Below are 24,794 nucleotides of genomic sequence, written 5' to 3' on the forward strand. Positions count from 1 at the left end.
AGATTAATAAAAGGAAGACGTTTGCTTAGTATGTGCATTAGGGTGATTGCAGAGTGGTTACTCCATAGTGCAGTGGGATCCAGACATTCTTATAGCCTCCTCCTAGAGGGCAGCGGGAAATGAGGAATATAAGTCTGTTTAGGAGCAATAAATAGTTTTCAGGGAGAAAGAATGAATAAGAGAAACAGATTTACTTGTAAATTATTCTCTTTGCAAATTAAATTAACCTGCAAGACTGGAATTATACTTTAAATTATCTGGGCCAGCTCTGTTTGCATTCTTGATTTTCTTTTCTGCAATATAGTGAGGTAACAGAGAAGTAAAGGCAAAGTCCACTGTTTTTGTTTGTTTGTTTGTTTTTGCTTTTCTGATAACTCCATCTGGTTATACAGAAAAGAAAAGCCCATTCCAAGGTCCTATTGATCTTTAAGAGCCTTTAAATAAAAATATTCTTCATACCAAGGAGTCATACACATATTCTGGGGTGAAATTCCCTGAGTTCCTTCAATACTACATAAAATTCACAGAAAGACAAATACTGAACAATTCCATTCATATGAAGTCTCCAAATTAGTCAAATTCATAGAATTAATGAGTGGAATCATGGTTGTCAAGGGAAATGAGAATAAAGCGTGAGTTAAATAAAATGAATAAATGTTAGGAATATGATTTATAACATTGTATCTTGTATAGTCAACAAGAATATAATGCATACTTTAAAATTATCCCAAGGGTAGATCTTATGTTAAGTGTTCTTGACCACTAAAAAATAATAAAATAAAATAAGAAAATGGAAATAGAGTTTCAAATAAAATATTAAGAAAAGTAAGAAAATTAACAAGATTTATTACAAAATAGTACTTATTGTGAAATGTTAAATTCTAAAATTGATCAAAAGTATAATTACAACACTACCTGCTATATAAGGATATATACATTTGCAAATCATTAGAGTCATTTACTCACGGCAGCTGAGTAAATTCCTATAAATCTTTTTGTTCAGAAAAAAAACTAGATTAGGTGGACAAGTTTTAAATCTATGATTGAAGATATTGAAGGGATATCAAGGCAGAAAGTGTTATGAGGTCTAGATATGGGCAGCTGATAAATAGCTTTTAACATAATAGTTAAATGAATTAAGGATTACAAAGATTGAATTTACAACCTCAAAGAGGCAGGCGCACAGTGCCTTATAAAGGCACATTTCTGTCTCTGTCTTGGAGAAGGAAGTGCTGTCAGCTATGATACTGCTTGAGCTCCAGTCTGTTCAGAGTAAAGTCAAAGATCTATTCATGAAGCATTCAGGGCCAAAGACAGATGAACTGATGTATGCTGGTCCTCAGGCCGTGTGAGTCTGCAAGCTCCCCAGACTGACAAACTAATTTTGAAAGCAATGGCCACTGTCCAGCATAACCATATAACCACAGAGGGAAGGCTTCGCAAATTTCTGTACCTCCATGCATTGAAATATGTTCTACAACTTTGAGCATTAACAAAATTTGCCAGTTCCTGTAATGGAATCTAACTATGTGCTACCTATATTGGAAATTCACCAAGTGAAATGCCTCTGCTAGAATCTAACCAAAGTCCTCTTCTTCCATCTAGTGTCAAATTTGAAGAATGCAGGCTTACATTTCTAACGTGACAATTATATAGACACTGTTTGGTAGACTGTGGTAGACATGATGCTTTAAAATTTCAACCCAGAACGATGCAGAGTAGAGATGTTACAATGTTTTTTTATTGTTTTTTGTTTTTTTTTTGTCTGCAAAATACACAATCAAAATCACTTCTCAGCAAATGTTTGCCTGACCCTGGACATAGCAGAGACTGTTTAAAACAAATCATTGACAACACCTGTAGGTACCACAAAGTGCCAGTTTAATGGAAAAAACCTCAAAGCTCAACATAATATCTACATTTCTTAAAAATTTCACCGTTCATTTTTTTTAGACTTTTTCTTTTATTTTTTAACAAAATGAGGTCTCACTAATGATGAATTCTGCACAGAGCACTCTATTTGATGGTTCTCAGAAAGGCTACAGCTAGAGCTTTCTTGGCAACATTTCAATTAATCTTATCCAATTCTTCCATATCTTCTGAATCTTCTTGAGGTTGATAAACTTAGTGCAGAATTTAAACTTTCTAAATGTTCACTCTAATTCGGTGAGGTCCTTTGATCTAACAATTTTCTATTATTGAATAATAAAACACATGGGCAAGCATTAATATGACAGAATTTTCATCACATCTTAGTATAAAAAACTGGAAGATAAATTATAATCAATACTTGTTAAAAATAAATTATACTTTCCATATACATGAATAAAATTATCAAATTACATTTCTAGTAACGTGAAAATATAGTTGTAATATTATGAGTTATCTTAGATTTTTTATTTACATTTTTAAGTTTTTAAATAATTGGTATATATTAACTTCAAAATTTAAAAGAAATGTTGCCAGTGCCATCCTCTTGAATCAACTTGTTTCATAGCAGGTGGAAATTAAAGTCCAAAGTCAGAGGCAATTGGTGACACAACCAGTACTTAAATACAGATCTACTCACTTCATTGATTTGCTGGTTCTCCAAAACCAGGCTGTGACTTAAAATGTTTGACTTTATAATGCTTTTCTGAATTCATTTACAATTTGGCCTTTTTTTCTGAAATTGTGACAAATATTCTCTATTCTGTATCTATTGGCTATTTTTCAGATGATAGAATAAAACCTCAACTCACAGCATTTTAAGAGGCCACCTGTCATTAGAAGTTGACATCTCTTAGGATGCTGTAAGCTTAAATCAAGCAGTCACTTGGGAGGGAAAGGTCTCTGGAGATTTCTGTCTAGCTTTGAAATCTGCATTTCACAATTATTTTAGGCACTGTTGAAAGCAGAGAGTAAAAATTTGGCTGCGATTTTCAATGTATTATTTAAACAAAAGAATGAGTAATTTTGGAAAAAATTCAGAAAACAATAGTTTAATATACAGATCTTTGTTAAAAATTTAAAATCCCAAGAATGGAAGAAAAAGTACCCAATGTACACAGCCCTACTATGAAACTAATTTGGGACTCTCACATGAAAGCTATAACCCAGCTACAACTTAACAATAGGGGAAAGTGGGAAAGGGGGGGGTAGAGGGAGGGGGATCGGTGGGATCACACCTGTGGTGCATATTACAGGGGTATTTGCGAAACTTGGTAAATGTAGAATATAAATGTTTTGGCACAGTAACTGAGATAACGCCAGAAAGGCTATGTTAAGCACTGTGATAAAAATGTGTCAAATGGTTTATGAAGCGAGTGTATGATGCCCCATGATCATATCAATGTATACGGTTATGATTTGATAATAATAAAAAAAACTTTAAAATATTATTTTCCATTCTAATCATTATCAAACAGAGAACTATGAAATGAACTGACAGCTGGGAGAATGTAGAGAGGAAACATATACAAAGACTACGTTCTTTTTCTCTCAAAGAAAATCTGTGTTTTGCTATTTCAGCGCTCTGCTTTCCATGTTTCAGAAGTAAGTCTATTTTACTACAATCACCTTCCCTTAGGCTAGGATCATAGATCCTAGAGCTAAAAGGTCATACAAGGGACAACCTAGTCTCCCTTTTTAGTTTAAGGCAGATAATACAACAGTTTTCAGGTGATAGTAACCCAGTCCCTAAACAGCAGGTGAAATGCTTAATGAATCAGAAACAAGTGGGGAGAAGGAAATTAGAACCCATGTCTTCTGTCTTCTTTTACATTATTGTTGATATCGCTATATGCTGTTCCGTATTTTTTTAAATCTGAGTTCAAAACCCAAAGAAGTAACAAAGCAGAATATTCATAACAAAGGGTGAATATAGGCTGGATGGAGAGAACAGTTAAGTAAAATCCTTTAAATAAGGTATCTTCTCCTATTCCCTCAACATATATATATATCCGTATGTGTGCATATATAGAATGTATAATGCATTGCATATATTTATAAGCAATTGTAGCATGCTGCCATGTCTAGTCAGGACAGTATAAATACTTGGCACACACTTTTTTCAGCATTAAGTATGATGTCAGCTGTATTTTGTATATATTCTTTATCCAGTTGAGGAATTGCCCCTCTATTCCAAAGTTTTCTACAAAGGTGGTGTTATCTAATTTATAGCACAGCTCAGGAGAGGAATGTACATATAGAATTATCTTAAAGAAGAATAAAATCCTTAGCAAGTAAGCAAATAAGAAAGAAATTTATAAATGATGCAGCCTTCCTTCCACAAATCACAGCAGAGGAGAACTAACCTTAGAGCAACATACAAGTTGTCGCCATTAGCCATGGAAACGTGCTGCGAGACACTTTAACTTGCTGGTCAGGATCAGATGGTGTCTGTACGTTCGGTACTGCTCTTCTTAATGTATTCTTTTCCCTGTGGTGATTTCTTTTCTTTTCTTTTTTTTGAAACAATCTCACTCTATCACCCTCTGTAGAGTATGGTGGTGTCACAGCTCACAGCAACCTCAAATTCTGGGCATAAGCAATTCTCTTGCCTCAGCCTCCCAAGTAGCTGGGACTACAGGCACCCGCCACAACTCGCAGCTATTTTTTGGTTGCAGTTGTCATGGTTGTTTAGCAAGCCCTGGCCAGTTCAAACCCACTAGCACTGGTGTATGTGGCCCCGTGGTGATTTCTGCACAAGAAAAATATGCTATTTGTAAACACTCCAGAAAATCACTATGTTTGAAAAGTATTTATCATGGCTGTTATTCAGAAAAGTCTGCCAGTTGGTCTTCTCCGTCCCTGCAGCATATCATCCACCACACACCCACTTCCTTGAGCTTAAAAATATGAAAACATTTTATTCAGAAAACATTTAAAGTTCTGGCACACATAAAAAAACTTTATGTGCGTGCACTATGGAAATCTCAAAAGGAGAAAAGAGAGAGAAAGAGAGAGATCTGGGAAAGGAAATGGAGATCTATATCTAGAAGCTTAACAACCTCAAGTAAGGTAAATAAAAAAACATATTTAAACAATTAAAGATAAAGGACAAAGGAAGAATTTTGAAAGCAGTAAGTGAAAAGTGACTTTTCACATATAAAGGAACTATCACAGCGGTAATGCTATATACCCCAATGGGTATTTATTTATTTTCAAAGTGCTGAAAGCAAATAAATAAATAAATAAATTTCAACCAAGAATACTCTACCTGGAAAAACTGTTCTTCAGAAATGATGAGGATAAAAGAATTTCATAACAGAAGCTGAGGATATTCATCACCACCAGTCTTGACTTATAAGAAAAGGCAAAGAGAGTCTTTCAGATTGAGATAAAAGAATGCTACATGGCAATATGAAAGTAGAAAACTGACTGCTCGAGGTATATATCTGAACAAATACAGAATAGTGTATTGCTGCCACGGTGGGCAATCACTTTTAATTCCAATATAAAGGATAAAAAAGTATTAAAAATAAACATAACTATAAAATATATTAATAAATGCACAATACCACATGTATAAATTATATCATCAATAATGTAAAATGTTAGGAGAGAAGTAGAAATGTTGAATTTTTCCTTATGACTAAAGTTATTTCCCCCCCCCATGGGTATACAATGTTGACTGATTTATTCGTTTCAATATAAATATTTTATTTTTTTATTGAAAATTAATATGAGGGTATGAATTTTTAGGTTTCATTGTTCTCACTTTCAAGCTAAAGTTCAAGTTGTAGTTGTGCCCTTCACCTGGGGGTATGCAGTATACCCTCACTTTGCGCACATTAGGTGAGATGCCACCAATTGCCTCTCCCACCCCTTCCTTGTCCCTCCTCTCCCTCCCCTCTTGCTTGACTATATTTGTGTTTTACCATTCATGTGAATGTGTAATTGTTATATATTGGTTATATATTGTTATATATTGGTTTCATGTTAGTATTGAGTACATTGGAATTTTTTTCCATTCTTGAGGCATATGTCCCTGATGAATATAGATTCAAGAATTCTCAATGAATTTATAGCTAATTGAATTAAATATCACACTGAAGTGATCATACAACATGACCAAGTATTTACCTCCTGGATATAATGATGTTTTAGTATCATCTATCAATTAATGTGGCACACCATATGAAAAGAATAAAGGACAAAAATCACATGAGCATTTCAATTAATATGGAAAAATGACAAAAATGCATCATCTCTTCTTGTTAAAACTCTCAGAAAACTTGAAATAAAGAGAAATTACATCAAGATATAACAGATGTATGAAAACCTTACAGATAACATTCTCAATGGTGAAAAAACTGAAAGTTTTTCCTCAAAGGTTAAGAACAATTCAAGATGATCTATTCTTGCCTGTTCTGTTCATCATAGTACTGGAAGTCCTAACCAATAGAAAAAGAAATAAGAGAGTGAGACCCTGACCCCTAAAAAAATGGAAAAGCCCAGTCAGGTGCAGAGGCGAGCGCCTGTAATCCCAGCAGCTTCCGGAGGCTGAAGCAGTGGGATGCCCACAGCCCAGAGTCTGAGGTTGCAGTGAGCTATGACACCACTGCATTTTGCTCAGGGCATAGAGTGGGAGTCTGTCTCAACAACAACAACAAAAAAGACATTTAAATCTTAAAGGAAGAAGTAAAATAGTCCCTATTTTAGACAACTGGTTCTTATATATAGAAAACTTTGATGACTACATATACACAACTATTAGACTATAGAAAATGGATTTAGTAAAGTAGCAGGATACAAAATTGACATACAAAAAATCAGTTGTGTTTTCATATACTAACTATGAACTAATTAGGAACACAAATCTACAATGGCATCAAAAATAATAAACTAAGAAGATAAAAGATTTACACACTTAGTTTAACTGAAATAGGAAAAATAATTCTAAAATTTATATGGGATCAAAATGGACCACATAGCCAAAGCAATCTATAGAGTAGAGAATGAAGAACAAACCTGGAGATGTCACATATATTGACTTCAAAATATACTACAAAGCTACAGTAATAAAAAAAAGTATGAGATTGACAAAAGTACAGACATATACATAAGTGGAACAGAATGGAGAGCCCAGAAATAAATCCACACATAAGTGGTCAACTGATCCTTGACAAAACTGCCAAGTATACACACTAGGGAAAGTTTGGCCATTTTAACAAAAATTTCTGGGGAAACTGAACATTCACAAGAAAAAAAAATGAAATTGAGTTCTTATACACCAAACATAAATATCAGCTCAGACTGGATCAAAGACCATAAGATCTGAAAATATAAAACTCTTCTAAAAAATATTAGAGGAAACCTCCATGATATTGATCTTGGTAATAGTTACATGACTTTGGCACTAAAACACAAGTAACATAAGAAAAAATAAACACATGGGACTGCATCAAACTATTAATAAAAAAGCTGCTGCACAGCACAGAAACAATAAACAGAATGAAAAGGCAACCTACAGAATGGGAGAAACATTTTAAACCACATATCTAATAAACTGTTAAGTTCCTCCTATAAGTCAATAGCAAAAAAACTAACAACTAATTTAAAAAATTTGGCTAAGGATTTAAATAGACTTTTCTCCAAAGAATGTTGTATGATGTTGTATAACGGCCAAGCAGCATATGAAATGATGTTCAGCAACACTAGTAATCAGGAAAGTTCAAATGAAAAACATAATGAGCTATCATCTCACAACGGTTAATTATTATTATTAAAAAGCAAAAGACAGGTATCACCAAGAATAGAGAAATTGAGACCCTATCTACTGTTAATGAGAATGCAGAATAGTGAATCTGTTGTCAAAAGCAATGTGGAGTTTCATCAAAATTAAAAATAGAACCACATTAAATATTTATTAATAAGATATACCTCACATTAAGTATTTTTACAATAAAAGGAAAACCACAAAATTAAAAATAGACCCAGGTATCTCAATTCTGGGTATTTATAAAAAAGAATCAAAGAATTCTTCAGGGTCTCAAGAAGAAATCTGCACTCCAATGCTAATTGCAGCATCACCAATAATACTCACGATATGGAAATAACATAAATTGTTGTTTGCCCAATTTTGCCATGGCCACATGAATGAATTAAAATAAAAAATGAAATGTATACATAAAAGGAAATATTATTTAATATTTAAAAAAGGAAATCCTGCCATATACAACAATGTGGATGAACCTTGAGCACATTTTACTAAATAAAAGAAGCTAGTCATGAAAAGACAAATAATTCTGATTTCATTTATATGAGGTATCCAGAATTGTCAAACTTGTGTAAGAAGAAAGCAGACAGGTTGCTACTAAGGGCAGGAGGGAGGGAAATAGAGAGTTGCTAATCAATAGGTATAAAGTCTCAATTCTGCAAGATGATGTATTTGAAATCTGATGTGCTATATTGTGTCTATAATTAGCAATATTACAAGGTAAGTTTGTTTGTTTGTTTGTTTGTTTGTTTGTTTGTTTGTTTGTAGAGACAGAGTCTCACTTTACCGCCCTCAGTAGAGTGCCATAATGTCACAGGACTGACAGCAACCTCTAGCTCTTGGGCTTCCGCGATTCTCCTGCCTCAGCCTCCCCAGCAGCTGGGATTACAGGTGCCTGCCACAACGGCCGGCTATTTTTTGGTTGCCGGGGCTGGGTTTGAACCCGCCACCCTCGGTATATGGGGCAGGCGCCCTACTCACTGAGCCACAGGCACCACCCAGTTTAAGTATTTGTTAATAAGATACACCTCACATCAGATATTTTTACAATAAAAGGAAAAACTAAAAAGTAGTCATGCAAGTAAAATATTTCATCAGAAAGGTAAATATATTTTAAATATATAATTATTTTGAGAGTATTAATAATAGTAAAACACATGCTACAAAATTATCTGAAATATTTTAAAATAATAAATTCCACATATGCTACTAACTTTTTAATTTTGATTTTATATCCTGAAAATTTACTGAATTTGTTTACCAATTGGAGCAATTTTTTTTTTTGGTGCTGTTTTTAGTTTTTTCTAAATATAAGATCTTTTTATCTGTAAACAAGGAAAATTTGACTTCTTTCCAGTGATCTATTTCCTTTAGCTTGCCTAATTGCTGTGGCTAAAACTTCTAGCACTATATTGAATAAAAGTGGTGACACTGAGCATCTTTGTCTTCTTACAGAACTTAAAGTGTTTATGTCCCCTCCATTCAGTGTGATGTGACCTGTGGATTTGCTATCTATGGCCTTTATTGGTTGGAAGTATAATCTTTCTATAGCCAGTTTGGTGAGAGTTTTTATTATGAAGAAATGTTGAATTTTGTAAAATGCTTTTTACTATCAATTGAAAATCATATGGTTTGGTTCTGACCTTGATTCTGTTACTGTGATGTATTTTGTTTATTAATTTATGGATGTCAAACCATTGTATTGCATCTCTGGGATGAATCCCACTTGATTATTGTGAACAGTATTACCAATGTGTTGTTGGATTTGCTTTCCTAGTATTGTGTTGAGGAATTTTGTATCTAAGTTAATGAGGGATAGAGAAGAAACTATAATTTTCCTCTTCTGTTGTGCACTTGCCTGATTCTGATAGAAAGGTGATACTGGCAATGGAGTATCTATCATTCTGTCATAAAAAATGAAAATTCCGTCATTTGAAGCAACATAGATGGATTGGAAGACATTATGGTAAGTGAACTATAAGACAGGCAAAGAAAGATACATTTTGCATGCTTTCATTCATATTGAAAACAACAAAAAAATTGATCTTATAAAGGTAAAGAGTGAAATGATAATTGCCAGAGGTCGGGTAGAGTAGGGGAGAGAGGGAAGAATTCGCATCGGAAGTCTTGGCATGATTATTAATGCAGCCTCTATTTATTATCAAACCTTTCCAAGTTTAGACTATGTATGTTAACAAGGCTAGGCTACTGTGTGTCTTATCTCTGTCTTTATCTCATCTGAATGATATGTTGCTTCTGTTGCTCTGGAGAATCCTGACACATTTACCATGGGTATAAACATCCGGCTAATAATAACAGTAAAGAGAAACAAGAAACAAGAACTGCGGCTACTAACCAATGATTTCTAGCTACCAACACATCATTTCTAAAATGATGAAAATAATTCCAACTTCATAGTGTTGTTATTATAAGTGTTAAATGAGATTCATTTTGTGCCTGGCCAGGGTAGTACTTGAAATACTCAAAAAAAAAAAAAAAAAAAAAAAAGGAAATAAAAAAAGATTAGAAGAAGAAAGATTAGTTTAAAAAGCTTTCTTTTTCATATGTATTACAGACAGATTTACTTTCTCTTGAATGAAAGATCCAACTATATTTTCATCTCCTTACACAGACTTCTCAATAGGAGAGTCTATCTTTTCTTACTTCTGAAGGAAGTGAGATTGTGCCTCTGCCTCAAGTTTTATTTTTCCCTTAATTCCAAAGAGAGGGACTCCCCATTGATGTATTGACTGAGATATAGGGAAAAGTGAGGAATGAAGTGTATGACACAAATCCCTGGACATTTCCCTAGGACTTCATTCCCTTTGAGCCTGAAGTGCTATATTCACCCTTACGAAGCAAATCTGAGAAAATTTCTCTCTTCAAAAGCTTCCAGGGGTGCATTTTAGTGCCTAATGTAGTTTTACCCAAAAGTAGCAATAAAACCCTCAACAAAAACCTCAAACATAAGCCAAAAAAATAGTGTTTCCTTTAACTGTGAGCACTTAAGGCTACTTGTACCAAGTCTAATTTGTAGAAATTTAAGCAATTGGTGAATTTAATCTTAATTGCTAGATTTCTTTTAAAATAAGTATTCATAATCTACTTCATGAAAAACACTCTAGTTAATAATACAGGTCAAAAAAAGTTCAAGTCATAGTTGTAGTTCCAAACTTTACATTCAAATAGAGTAGAGAAAGACTGGTGAAAACCACTGTGATGTAAAATAGATGAAATGAATGCCCTGGGATCATGAAGATACAATTCTGTAGGGTTTGGGTTATTTCTGGCTGTAGTGTTTCAATAAGGAGATGTCATTTAAACTGTACTTTAAAGAGTGCATGAGTTTTAACATGTTAAGATGAAGAAGAAAGGTGTAGAGGTGAAGAAAACATAATGAACTTTCGAAGTTGGCAAATGAAGAGCACTTACTAGGAAAACTACGGGAAGCTCAATGTCTTTAGAACTCAGAATGTGAGGAAAGGTATAGCAGGGTAGAAGCATGGATTGACCTCTACCCTGCCCTAAATTGGCAGGATAAGTTTTTAGGAAGTGATAGAAATTCATTTGCATTTTGTTTTTATTTTTATTATGGCGGATGCTATTAAAGTGACTTTTTAAAGTATCTCAAGAACAGAAGAAAAAATATCCCATGTACTCAGTACTATTATGAAACCAATTTACAATCACTCACACTTTCATATGACCACAACTATGGCCCAAGATGAAGGAGGGATGAGGGTGGATGGGAGGGAAGGGGGGAGGTCAGATTGAGGAAGGGTGAAGGGTGGGATCACACCTATGGTGCATAATGCAAGGGTACATGTCAGATCTATTAGTATAGAGTATAAATGTCTTAACACAATAACCAAGTAAACGAGACGAGGTATATATTAACCAGTGTGATTGATGTAAGCGTTCCTAATTCTATATGAAATCAGCACATTGTACCCCATAAATGCATTCATGTATACATGATCTTTGTGTTTATGATTTAATAAAAAATAAAAAACAAATAAATATAGTATAGTGTTCAGAATTGCTTGGACTTTAGAATCTATTTTTAAAAGTATAAGTGTTTTTATTAGTTTATGTGAGAGGTAAAGAAATCTAAAATAGAAAAACATCAGTGGAACAGTGAGGACACCAATTTTTGTAATATAGAGATAGAATAAAAAGGATATGAAAAGAGAAAACAATTCTAAGATGCTTTCAAAACTGAATGATTGGGATGATGTTACCTAAAAGAGGACAGTGAACAGAGATACATTTTTTCAAGAAGCTGGTGGTACGCAGCGTGGTACTTGTTGAGGTTGAGATGCTCATGACACCAGAATGTCCTCCTGGATGAAAGATATTCTCCAGGCTATTTTCCTCATATTTTTTATTTCTATTTTCTTTTTATTATTTAGTAACTTTCAAATGATGTAAAATAACAATGACAAAAGTAAAATACTTGCCTTGTTTCTTTAAGGGGACAAGTTGTAAATAGTCATTTTGTATAAAGCTTTCCTTCCTGTTTTGTGCAATATTTAACATATTTTAGTAATTTTTCTTCTTAGCCTTAATTCTTTAGAAACATATTGGCAGAACTAGAGTTGTTAGAGATGCTTTGGTGGAGAAATAATTATTATTTATATGAAAGAGGAAATGCTATGAAACCAAATGGAACAGAATGTGATTCTTTTGTGTGTGCAATGAAGAGAAAGAAAAGAAGGCCAAGAAAGGACAGTTAGATAAGTTCTGGCTACATGAAGTGAAAGAATGAAGACAAGGCAGAGATTCTATAAGACAACTCACACGAAAACTAAGGATCACAGAAAAAAAAAAAATGAAGATAACAGGTTTGTAGATGCCTGAGAAAGAGCTAAGGAAATTTTGCCCCAAAATATCACTTTCTGGTATAAAGAATATTTTGAATTAAAGGCCATTCATGATCAGGGAGCACTGAAGGAGCCCTTTCCTCTATCTACATAAACCTTCTGATTTAGAATCAGAAGGGGCTGCTGACTTCCTTATTGCATACTGATAGACCTGGCCCTAAGGTCATTTGAAGCTCCAGACCTGTATCTCAGGTTAATCTACAAATCAATTTGTTTCCACCTGTCTACACACATTTCCCCCATCCCCAGCAACCACTTGCTGTAAGTATACTCTCCACGCTCTCTCCTCCTTTCTAAAAGGCATCTTTAAAAGTCTCTGAGCATCGCTGAGACTTTGGGTAATCATTCTTGTGGTTTGCCCCACATGCATGGTATTTAGAAATAAACCTTTCTCTTATTAATCTACCATATTGTGAGTTGACCTTTCAATGAACTAACCAAAGGGCAAAGGACAGGTTTCACCCATGATCCCTACGCCTGAAAGTAGAGTTTCAAAAAAGAGAACTCATTAATTTACATATGGAGAGATGGAAAAGGGAGTCATTTAGTTATTTTTTACTATATCAAATAAAATTCAAGTTATTTATTAAAAAGTTAAAGTGGCTGGTGAGAAAATTTTATTCTCTTAAACGTAATTTTTTTATATTTATTAAATTTTGAAAATTGTATTATTTCTCTCCAAATTCTCTCTCATAAAATAAAACGGTCACTTCGGATGTTTCAGATATGCAAATGTAGAGATATATTTGTCTCTATTTTTTAAGATTTATATTTTCTTTTAATTATATAATCTAGAACTTCTAAATGACATTAAATATCAACTATAATAGTAAGATCCCGTCCTTGTTTTTCTACTTAATGACTCACTACTATGACATCATTTGGTATGAGATTTACTCTTAGTTTTTTCTATAGTTATTATATTTTAGTAATTCTGTTCTCTATTTTATTTAGAGTTTTAATTAGGGGTTGTTTTTATTTTAATCACTTTTGGTACTTATTGATATTATATTGTATTATACCCCATTATATTTGTTATATTATTTCATATTAATTATAATCATATTTTGATGGATTTTGACATGTCTTTTCCAAAGACACACTTCATGTCTCACCATGACAGTTATCCCTATTCAGGAAATAACAAGGATATTTTATCTTTGCTACTAGAAAAAAAAAAATAAGAAAGATAGAAAAACCAAACATAGAAATCAATAAGATCAACAGTTTGCTCCTGTATTTCAAAGTTCAACCTCTGAAAGGTCTAGGGCATAAGCAATAGATTTCAAAAAATAGAGAAAGAGACAAGATATCTCATTTCCTGACTGAACAAAACCTCTCCAGAATAATGGAAATAAAAGGTTTTCAGGAAAACCTTCAGCGTGTCCTTGGAGAGGAGGTCTGTCTGTACCTTGACTTATTTCTACCACTGGGTCGATGGGTGTGTGGGTGGGAGGGTAGAGGAGGCTGGAGGACTGCAGGACAGTGGAAAGCCCACGGGGGCTTTAGTTGTACCAGAGAGAATCTGGGCCCTATTTCTAGAAAAATTTCTGAATATATGTCTGACTACCTCTATATTTTTTTCAATTGATTTCATAAACAATAGCAATCAGTAAAAAATGACTGAGAAACTTCTATGCATATGAGAAGAAAAAGTCATACTTTAAGTACAGAAAAAGATGTCTAGAGATTGGTGATGAAAGGATAATTCAGTGTGTAATGACGTTAAGATCCATGGAGATAACGACACGTAGAAAGGGAAAATGATGAACAAACATATAAAAGATGTACTGCTTCCCTAACAGTGAGGACAGTGTGAACTAATAAACAGGGTTTTCTTTTTTTTTTTTTAACCTATAGAACAAGACAAATAAAAAATAATTTTAAAAAATAATGAATTCCAGGGGCAGTGTCTGTGGCTCAAAGTAGTAGGGCAGTCGGGCTCCGGCCCCATATACTGGAGGTGGTGGGTTCAAACCCTGGCCAAAAAACTGCCAATAATAATAGTAATAATTAATAAATAATAAATTCCACTCTGTGAGGAACTGTAGACTAGATATCCCACTCCTGGGCCTTCATAGGAAAAACAGAACTAAAGCAAACAAAACAAATAGAAAAAACAAATTTAGGATAAAAAAATAATTTTGAGGCATTGCTATTTCACAGTAATCTCTGAACGCCTGTTTCCCTTCCATCAAAGTAAGCAGAAAATAGAGTAGGGAACACGAGCAACAGTCAAGCTAGACGTGCAGTCTTGACCTAAAGGTAAATGGACATAACATTGTTTCTATCAGAATATTGAATCTCATCCCAGCCACACACTGAGAGAACTTACATTGAAATTCTTATATGAAATCAAGATCTGGGAAGAGGTCTGATTTGGCCTCACATACCTTGCAAATCCAAATACTAGTACAGCAAATTTAAATACTCTGTGAAAGAAAGCAGCTCCAAACTGGACTCCTGAGTTTCTACAAACTTAAATTAACTAAATAAGTAGTTACAATAAAATTCACTCAAAATTGCAAAGAAACCAAGTACCATCGATATCAGTAGAGAAATGAAAAAGCAGAATGAAAGCCTTACAGATATTACAACTTGAAAGTATCTTATACAGAATATAAAGTATGTATAGAGTATACAATATTTATAATAAATAAAAATGGAATAAAACGGGCGGCGCCTGTGGCTCAGTGAGTAGGGCGCCGGCCCCATATGCCGAGGGTGGCGGGTTCAAACCCAGCCCCGGCCAAACTGCAACAAAAAAATAGCCGGGTGCTGTGGCGGGCACCTGTAGTCCCAGCTACTCGGGAGGCTGAGGCAAGAGAATCGCTTCAGCCCAGGAGCTGGAGGTTGCTGTGAGCTGTGTGATGCCACGGCACTCTACCAAGGGCCATAAAGTGAGACTCTGTCTCTACAAAAAAAAAAAAAAGGAATAAAACAACCACAAAAAGGACTCTCAAAAATAATGAATATACATAAAAATATAAATTTCTAAGATAAAAATTAAATGTCTAAAATATACCAGAATATATTGGAGAAGTTCATTATTAGGTCAAACACCATAGAAGAAAAAAATTAAAAGAGAGATATGAAAATTTTCTTAGGAGTAATCACATAAAGACAGAGATAGAAAATAGAAAAAAAAATAAGGCTCGGGCAGTGCCTGTGGCTCAAGGAGTAGGGCACTGGCCCCATATGCTGGAGGTGGTGGGTTCAAACCCAGCCCTGGCCAAAAACCGCAAAAATAAATAAATAAATAAGGCTGTGAGATAACAGGAATGGAATGAGAAAATAGTACAGGACTAAACATGCTTATGATGACTCTAAAAGCAGAGAGATTATAACTGGGTTATAGCTTTCATATGAAAGCCATAAATTAGTTTCATAGTAGGGCTGAGTACATTGGATACTTTTTCTTCCATTCTTGAGATACTTTACTAAGAAGAATATGTTCCAGCTCCATCCATGTAAACATGAAAGAGGTAAAGTCTCCATCTTTCTATAACCTAAGAATATGGGGAAGGGGGAGAGGGAGGGGAGGGAGGGGGGAGGATAGGCGGAGGGAGGGTGATTGGTGGATTACACCTGCGGTGCATCTTACAAGGGTTCATGTGAAACTTAGTAAATGTAGAATATAAATGTCTTAACACAATAACTAAGAAAATGCCAGGAAGGCTATGTTAACCAGTGTGATGAAAATGTGTCAAACTGTTTATAAAACCAGTGTATGGTGCCCCATGATCGCATTAATGTACACAGCTATGATTTAATATTAATAAAAAAAAGAATAAAAAAAATAAAAGCAGGGAGAATGGAAAGACCCGGGGTGACTGATTCCGTCTGCCTGGGTCTTCCAGAGATGCCCCTCCGTCACTCTCCTGGGGTGATCTACTGGGATGTAGGCCTCAGGCAGCAGGGGAAAGGATGCAGGTTATACTTGGGGCCCTCTGGGTGGGGGGCACAGAAAGCACCTAGCCTGAACTTGAACCTTTCTCTGTCCTCCAGGCAGAAGAATAAAATACAATAAAATAAAATAACCATGTTGAATAAAGTAGAGGTATTAGAGTTACCATGAAAAATGGAAGAAGCAGCTAACCAAAACACACACACACACACACACACGTATGCATACACTAGGATAGATATGGTACAGGTGGATGACTATTTTTCACTGCAGGGCTAGCCTCATGCTTTGCTTACTAAAAACAAGGAATGTTGTCATAGAGAAGCTGGGTTGTGCCTTTGTTGGGACTAAAGTTAGCATTAGTTTTAGTTAATTAAAACAGCATTATTTAATTGGGCTCTCTGATTAACTAAACGGATGATAGTGTCAATAAACAATAGAGGCCAACGGCAACATTTAACCCTTAGAGGACAGTCGGATACAATTATCATAATAAGTTTCAAAATTTGAGTGACAGTCAGGGTCACTTGACCCACCTAAAGCTCTAGTGGTGGTTACTAGAACTTGGCATCTCTACGGGGAAGATTGATGTCTGTTCAACAAGAGAATGTTTACTTTATACAACCAAAAATAAATGAAGAGTATATGATCACACGGCTAATATAATGAAATAAACACAATGGTGGGACAAGCACAGAATACAGACATTCTCATTCCAAAAGGTGAAAAAGGCAAAAAGAAATGTGGAACAGGCTCCAAGTCACTCAAACCCAGTGGGGGGGGTGGGAGGGGAACATTAAATTTTGAGAGTTGAGAATGATCTCTAACTCCACATTCCATTTTCTGAGCATACTGGGTGAGTTGGGCCACCAAGGTCTTGGGCAGCCCTCCCCTACAGCTTGGTGGGTTTAGCCCCTGCAGCAGATCTCACAGTTTGGAGCCTCATTCCCACAGCAGGCTGCTGTTACACACTGGAGCTCTACAATTCTGGGGGCTCAGCAGCTGCCTGGCTCTCACAGCTCTGCTAGACGTTGCGCTAGTGGGATTCCCTGTGGCAGCTAGTCCCATGAAAAGTCCCTGCCTGGGCCTCCAAGTTGTCCAATACATCTTTTGAAATCTAGGTAGAGGTTGGCAAGGCGCTGTTGTCTGCACAATGGGTGTGCCTACTGAATTAGGCCTGAGTGGATGCCACAAAAACTTGCAGCTTGTACCTCTGGATGGCAGCAGAGCTAAACCTGGGTTCGTCTGAGCAGTGACCGAGGTGCTGGGGAGCTCTGCACCACACACAGGAAGACGAAGGCAGCACCGGGCCGTGCGTGCTGAGGTCCCACAGGCACCTCTCTGGAATCTTTCCCTCAAGGTCCTTGCTTGCCTTGAAGATCTTTGAAATGCCTTTGGAACATTCTTGCATTCTTTTAATTAATACTATCTGTTACTCTCTTTACACATACTAAGCTCTTCAGCAAATACCCTTGGTTTGCCCTTTTAAACATGGCTTTTTACTCTCTGCATGGCTAGATTGGCAATGTTCCGCATCTTTCCACTCTGCTTCCCCTTTAATGACAAATTCTGTCTTGAAATCATTTCCATCTTCTTACATCTCACTGAATACAGCTGAAAGCAACCCTATAACTTCTTCAATATTTTGCTGTTTGGTTTGAGGTTTCTTCTGCCAGAAATCCTAGTGCATTACCCATAAATTCTGCTGTCCCTAAAGCCCTCAGGCATGGATTTAATTCAGCCAAGTTTTTTACTACTTTATAATAAGGGCGGCCTTTACCCAGTTTCCAATACCTACCTACCTGTTCATTTCCACCTGAGACTTCATCAGAATGGCCTTTACAGTCCATATTTCTACCAACATTCTGGTCGTGATCACTTCAGTAATTTCTTAAAAGATTTAGACTTTCCCTACAACTCTTCAGCCTTCACCAGAATTCCCCTAAATGTTCTGCTTAAGGCAATGCAGGCTTTTTCTAGCTTACTTCTCCAAATTCATTCAGCCTCTGGCTGTTGCCTAATTGCTAGCTGCTTAAATGTTTGGAGGTATTTATTGTAGTAACACCATACTTTCTGCTACCAATTGTCTACCTCAGTCCACTTTGTACTGCTGTAACCAAATAGCACACACTTGGTAGAAGTTTATTGGCTCATAATTGTGGAGGCTAGAAAGTCTGATAGGAAGACATCTGATGAAGGCCTTCTTGTCATAACACAGCAGAAGGCATCGTAGGAATGTAAGAGAGAGAGGAGGAGGTGGCCAAACTTATCCTTTAATAAGGAAACCATTCCCCTGATAACAGACTCACTTCTGCGATTTGGTATTAAGTAATTTGAGAAAGGGGGGCCCATGACCCAAACATATCCAATTAGGGCTCACCTCCCAATAAAACCACATTGGGGGGCAATGTTTCCAACACATAAACTTTGAGAAACACATTCAAATCATAGCAGTGTATGAATCGTTATATAGTAGAAATCAAAATGAAGTTGATAAAACTGCTTTTTCATTTTCCTAGTAGACAAGAAAGCAACAAAATTCCTGCTACTTTTCAGTGGTTTTATAGAGTGTAACCCTGGCCCTAGGATAATATAGCATTTTTAAAATCTCTTTGGCACCAAACTAAACTCCTAGACTCTAAGCCTCTTTTTAGTTTAACATGTATTTACTATTCACCTGCTGGGATATAGGATGATACAAAGAGAATAAAAATAGCTAAAATAAAGACTCAGTTCCTGAAGAGTGTGTAATTATTCATTTCCCCTCAGTTGCTTTTATCCAAAGTAGGCAAATCTGGCCAGACCTGGATGTGAATCACATGACCAAGGGTAGAAGGCACGATATTTATTAACTGTAGCCTAAAAGCCACTAGCAAGAGAGTAAAGACTGAACAATTGCCAACGGAGAGTGTTATGTTCAATTACATTCAGAGAAGTGTACATTTATCTACAGGGCAAGCAGGCCTGCAGCAGTGTACCCATGGATCTGAGGAATCACTAATATTTCATTTCCCTTCCAAAATATTAATAGATTCTTCCATGGTAAAAACTTAATCATGTAATTTGCAAGAGAATTATGCATGTCTAAGACCACAACCTCTATTACATATAATTTATTATTTATTTTTTTTTTTTAATTTTTTGAGACAGTCTCATTTTGTCACCCTCAGTAGAGTGCAATGGCTTCATAGCTCACAGCAACCTCAAATTCCCATACTTAAGCGATTCTCTTGCCTCAGGTTCCCAAGTAACTGGGACTACAGGTGCCTGCCGCGATGCCAGGCTATTTTTAGAGATGAGGTTTCCCTCTAGCTAAGGTTGATCTCTAACCTGTGCACTCAGGCAAGGCACATGCCTCAGCCTCCCAAGTGTTGGAGTTAGAGGCATCACGCCCGGCTCTATAATTCATTTTTTTAATTCAATAAAGAAGCATTATAGAAAATACCTATAGTGCTTGGTTGTCAAATCCATCCCCACTTCTTTGTTCTTATTTTTCACTTGTGGGGACCAAACCTCTCTCACTCTTGATATTACCAGACCCAGAACTTTGGCTAAAACTGATGGTTACAACATATTCACTTTTACATATATAAAAAACAGCTGCCGATGACATTTGCTGACATAATTAATCTACATACAGAATAGAGCAAAGGCAAGAAGATAGGGAGAGGGGGTGAAAAGAAGAAACAGACAGGGAAAAATACAGTCTGAGGTTCTTACTTTATGTGTGCTTTATCTGGACTTTTACCTTTGTTTCTGTTCATCGTGAGAGCAATACTAAATTCCTCATTTGGTTGAAACTTTGGATTTAAATTTCTGTTACTTGCAATAGCACACATCCTGTTAGGAGTGATAGCCCAGACGATGCAGACCAACGCTAATAATTGAGCCAGTCTGGAGACCAGAGTGGACCTCAGGAACAGCTCAGGAGGTTAGTCATTGCCTCATGATTCCAGAAATTCTTTTACACACTAACAAGCATACAATGTGATATCTCTGGAAAGGGTAAGATTGCAAATCAGCTCAACAATACCCTCAAAGAAGGGAAACCATCATCCAAATAAGTATACTTTTTAAAAAGAGAGGGGATGTGAATAAAAAATTACTTTAGAACAATAGGCATAAACAAAAATTATCTCTGATAAACCAAAATTTATGATCAATCGCTTTGACACTCAAAACTCTAGAGGGTTTTTTTGTTTGTTTTTCATTCAGCACATAGAGATAAAACTTTTTCTTTTATGTGATTGTTAGGAAGATCAAATGACAGACTGGCTATGAACATACTCACAGACCGAATAGTTCCACGCTACTTTTTGTTTTACTGGGATCTGATTTTAATAGAAAGGAAGGAGCAGAAAGGAGACAAAAGCAAAGGATGAAAGGATGAAAGGATGAAAGGCAGCAGAGAGAGGAGCTGCAAACACTGAGCACGACATTTTTATTTTTGTCAGAGTAATCAATTGCCGTCTGTTTTGAAGGCAGTGAAAGTGCATTGTAGTGAGAATCCTGGCAGAACTTCTGAGTCTCTGCAATAAAGGCATTTCATAAAGATTTTTTTTTTTCAGGGAAATTGATCATTGGGGAGCAGATAATCTGGCCAACTTTACTATCCAGAGTAATCACTGGGCCTTCAGTGATCCATGTAAGATTATGCCCCCTAATTATGAAAATGCCTGAAAGGAAACCTCCAATATTACTTAGCTTATTATTTTCTTACTTAGAGACAGACAAGTGTCTACATAGCAACCAGAAGCAGGGAAATAACAGAGAATTTGGAAACTTAGTCACAGTCTGGCATTAATTACCTTCGTGAATGAAACATTGTAATCCTGGATCTCTCAAGTTTTGTTCCTGAAGATGAACCGGAAAATGTAATGGGGTCTTTAAGAACAGGTACTCTGTCATCAAACCAATGTGATTTCAACATCTGGTTCTATCAGTTCCCTGGGAGAATGCTTCATCTCTCTGGTTGGAAACCAGTTTCCTCACTTAGAGGATGAGCATCACAATAAAAGCTAACTCCCAAAGTTGCTTTAAATATTCAATAAAAAGTTACCTATAAGAATATGTTATATCTATAACTGTTTTTATTTTTGTTTTTAAGTTCTCCAAGCCCCTTCTATGCATGTACCCATTTACATTGTTAAATATTATTGCAACAAAGTTACTTTGAAGCTAAAACAAAGAGGCAATATTTGGTTTAAATAGATTCTTCATGAAAGCATCAACCTAATAGGTACCAACTCCAGCATCCGGACCTGGACATAGCCCCACTGTTTGGCCTGGGCACACCTACCAACTCCATCATTGTAACATCAGAATGGTGCACACTGTTTCTTTAAAGTGACATCCTTTAGATACTTGGTGGCTTTTGGTATATGCATACCCTTGATGGCCTGGGCAATTTCATGTGTGTTCTTAAAGGGAACATGAAGGTTTGAACCTCTCGACCTCTATGACTTTGTGGGGTTTTCCGGGTCAAGTGAATAGTGAACCATTTTCACAGATCACCTCAGGCCTCTTAGGGGAAGAGCCTAAGATTATTTTTAAATATTCATTTTAGAAAATTCTGAAACTTTGAAAATTAACTGTTTCCAAAGAAGCCCCTCAAATCTTCAGTTTATCTCCTATTATGCTTAAAGACTTTTTACAAATTACTTCATTAAACATGTACCCTTGCAATGTCGCATGAGGCTATAGCCTGTAGATTGTGGAAAGTGCATTACCTGACATCTAACCCCGAATCACACACATACCTAAGAGAAATGGAAATACTGTGGCGAGAGAAAACCAAAGCATCAAAATAACGGAGAAATGACTACATGGGGAGATACCATAAAAAGCAGGACTATTGTCAGAAGAAACAGAAGCTGATACAATGCTTTGTCAAAAGCCAAAGAAGATGTCACATTGTAAATATGATCAAATGCACAGCCTATCTCTGCAAAGACTTAAAGACTTAGAAAAGTGGCTTTGGATTCATTGGTGATAACATAGTATTAGGATTGACCAAGTTAGGGAGCATGAGACTAGGATTCCAGGCCTAAGTTTAAAACTAATTAGGGATTTAAGCTAATTTAACGTTGCCTGGTCCAAAATGCATGCCTATCGCACAAGACAGCTACATTTGGCATCCTGTCCTAGGGTAAAAGAAAGGGATTAATGGGTAGATGAAGCTTGGTGTGGGAAAGGGCACATCATTTTCATCAGATTCTAAGGAGTCTGTAGCTCCCAAATGCTTAAAGAATCACTTGCTTAAAAAAAAAAAAATCATTCCTGATATATGTTAACCCTATGGGAAAATTCTATAATAAAAAAATAAATAGTATTCAATCCTTTAATGATATTATGTGGTAAAATTTATTCATGATACATACACTGCATCATATAGAAAATGCAGGGATATCTGAAACTCCTTCAAAACCTATATGAATAATTCAGAGAGGAGCAATAATGCAATATTCCAGAATTGATTAGTTTTTGCTGCTCTGCAAAAGCAGTCTAGCTCAGTTAATTTTATGTTTTTATTAATAAAATAAATGATCACTGTGGTCATAGATCCTATTAGTTTAAAATATGCAAATAATAGGCAGCCCATGGCCATCCCAACAGATGTTTAATAAAATTTCAGTTTTGGTTACATTTCATCGGGAGACTGACCTAGATTTATAAATGCCTCAGAGAGTTAGCCAAGCTTGTGCTCGCCAGAATTGTGGGCGTCTCCGCGGCACTGTCCTCATTTTGAGGCATCCATTCTCTTATGACTCTTTGAATGGTAGTTTCCTTTAAGCAACATTATACTATTTGGCTGAAGCTCTAAATTCAGTGGTGCTCATCTAAACCATTACTCAATCCTGCAGAATCATTTCTAAGCAGCAACCTCCCAGAAAATAAAAATCTGCCATTATCCCAAATTTGTGTAAATAATTGATATTACATTATTTTCAGCATAGACTTTTCAGGTATTACCTGTCTCTCTCATATCTTCAAAATGTATATGCTTCTCTCAGATGACTTACCAGACTTCATAAATTATAAACTCCCTGGTGGCCCAAGATAATAAGAAAAAAGGGTTTAATTACTATTATTATTTTGCCTTTCACTTTTCATATGTACTTGACCACTAAAAATATTATTTATTATTTTTTTTACCATAGATAGCACAGAATATATAGTCCTTTAAGTAGATGAAAATTCTTTTTTGTGCAAAGTAATCTATATGAGATGCATTTCCTGACATATCAGAGTGATATTTTTAATTATGGTACATTGCCCTATTATTTTTCAACTACACTTTAAAAAGTATATGAATTATTGCTCCATTGATTTTTATTTTAGTATATTTACTAAACACTACAAAAGGAAGTCTCCTTTTATCCTGTATTTTTTTAAGGGCACCTATATCATTTCACCTACATGTTGCCTTGACCACAGTGATCCGCTCGCCTCAAGAGAAAGTTCATAAATGCCATGGCCGCACATTGGAGCTGGAGACTCCCCTCCCTCCTTCAAGAGCAAAGCAGGTTTAGGTGAAGTATTTCCAGGGTTTTATCATTCATCAGTTACCTACACTTTTCACCTTGTGCCAAGACCAATTATGAAACAAATTCTCCAGCCAGCGACCCTGGTGCAGAAATAACCTCTTGACTGTGAATTGCTGCATTAGCGTTTTGAGAACTGTGAGGGTGACTTATTTCAACAGTAAAAGGATTTTTAATGCAAGCTATGTTTTCTCCCACAGTATTAAAGGAAAGTACTAGAGAGAAAAAGTTAAGTGAGGGGGAAATAAAGCATGAAAATGCTGCTTTAGGAATCAGGAAAATATTATCTCTGTGTAGTTTTATTTAAGCACTTTCCTTCACACTAGAATAATCTGTTTTGCCAGCAAAGAAGTAGGATCCTCATTGGTTAAAAGCTGACTTCATTGTCATATGTCATTCAGAGTCCTCCAGAAAATGTCCTGACCAGCTCCCAGAGTTTTGTCTTTTGAAATTCCATACTCATAAACCTTCATGTGCACCCCATGCTTATGAATGTGCATGCACGTGTCTTGGTTTAATGGAAGAATAAACACACGTTTCTTCTAACTGATCATTAGTATCATTTTATTTGTCTCTCTCTACTTCTAAAATCTTCAAAATTCCTGTTCTATATGACTACTTGTAAACACAACCACCTTGCCACACTCAGCAGAAGTGTTACTTTTTCTTAAAAGGTATGTTTTGCCTCCTACTTTTTTTATCTTTGAATAGAATGAAACCACTCATTTATCTTCCTGTTGTAAAACCTGCAATTATTT

Source organism: Nycticebus coucang, chromosome 3, assembly GCF_027406575.1.
Source record: "Nycticebus coucang isolate mNycCou1 chromosome 3, mNycCou1.pri, whole genome shotgun sequence".
NCBI classification, from domain to species: Eukaryota; Metazoa; Chordata; class Mammalia; order Primates; family Lorisidae; genus Nycticebus; species Nycticebus coucang.